Raw genomic sequence first — 1,899 nt, 5'->3', positions numbered from 1 at the left:
AGGAGTGCTGGAAGAGACAGCTTACTGGGGACACCAAAGTAACAGTTTACCACAGCACCCAGACCATACTGTCTCGTCTCTACCATATTACCCTGCACATTTCCCAACACATATTCCCTTACATTACCATCTTCCCCAGTAGACCACCCTTCTCAATAGCCAGGACTATGTTGTATTTATCAAATCCCTTATCACAGTACCTGGAATAAAACTGGTATTCTAATAAAATTCAGTGAATCCTGGAAAGGGATGGAGAAAAAAAAGAAGAAATGGGAAGAGAGAGACAGGCAAGGAATCTCAAGTATTCTCATACCTCTGACTTTTGAGTGTGATAGTTAATTTTACGTGTCAACGTAACAGGATCATGAAGTACACAAATACTTGACTAAACATTATTTCTGGGCATGTCTGTGAGGATGTTTCCAGATGAAATTAGCATTTGAATCAGTGGACTCAGAAAGCAGCTCTCTCCAGTGTGGACGGGCATCATCCAACCCTTTGAGGGGCTGAATAGAACAAAAAGGTGGAGGGAGGAAGAATCCAGCCCTGACTGCCTAATTAAGCTGGGATCTCAATCTTATCCTGCCCTCAGGGCTCTAGTTCTCAGGCCTTCTGACTTAGACTGAATTACACTACCAACTTTCCTGGGTCTCCAGCTTGCAGACAGCACATAGTGGGACTTCTTAGCCTCCATAACTGGGTGAGCTAATTCCTTACAAATAAATCTCTTCCTCTCTCCATATATTCTCTATTGGTCCATTTATCCAGAGAACTCTAATACATGAAAGTAGAAAAAAAGGACAAATTATCTGGTCTCTAGTTCCTTCTTTTTCAAAAGGTAAAATGCCAATTTGTGTCAAAAGAAAACCTGCAGATCAAACTGCCAAACTTGTTCGGATCAAAACAGGTGACTAGCCGTGAGGCTTAGAGAATACACATCCACTTCTATGATCCAAGACTATTTTACTCAAAATACTAGCATGAAAATATTGGTTCAAATGTGATCCAAACTACCAACCACCAAGAGTTGTTAGAAGTGAAGCACACACAGTCCCACTGTGAGAGCCAAAAATTTCTTGCTTTGGGAAGAATTTCTTTACAGGATAAATTTAGCTCCTGGCATTTAACACTTTGTTGTCAGCCAAAGTCTGCCCATGGGGAAAACACCTGAAGGCTGTGTCAACAATGAATAAGATCTGAAGTTTCTGATTTATAATTTCAAACACTGAAGTCCCTTGATACGATCCTCAGCCTCCTCTCTCGCTGATCATTTGTTCTCAGAAAGCTCCATGCCCCTCCCTCTCCACGTCCAACTACTTCTTAAGGCTGGTGACCCTCAAGTCTGTATCTCAAACCCAGATATCTCTTCTCAGCCCCAGACTTACCCTATCCTCTGTAACTCTACTTTCTGCAGGACATATTAATCTGGAGGACCCAGAGGTACCTCAAATCCAGAAAATCTAGAATTTAGAACTCAGTTCAACACATACACCAGCACCCCAAACTACCTCTTCCTTCTGTATTACTCAACTTGTCCAGTAGCATGACTATCTCCACAGACAACTAAACTAGAAATCTGTGAGCCCTACCAAACTCCTCCCATCCCCTCCTATCCTGACACGGCTGGTAATTCCCACAATTTTTACTTAATTCAGTCCACCTTCATCTCTTGCCAAGGATGTTGTGACAGCCAGATAACTGGTCTCCTTGCCTATAATCTTGCCCTGTCCACCTCTTCCCCTGTACTACAGCCAGAATGATACTTCTAAAACTAAAACTTATTCTGATGACTCTCTGCTTAAAATTTTTCAATGGCTCTCCCAACCTCACAAAATGGAGTCTACACTCCTCTAGGCCTAGAAGTTTCTGGGGATTGGCCTTTTCTTGCTTCAACTGCCT

The sequence above is a fragment of the Leptonychotes weddellii genome, chromosome 10, assembly GCF_054177405.1.
Source record: "Leptonychotes weddellii isolate Sample4059 chromosome 10, ASM5417740v2, whole genome shotgun sequence".
Lineage (NCBI taxonomy): Eukaryota > Metazoa > Chordata > Mammalia > Carnivora > Phocidae > Leptonychotes > Leptonychotes weddellii.
The sequence above is the reverse complement of the archived record's forward strand: the minus strand, read 5'-3'. Positions refer to the sequence as shown.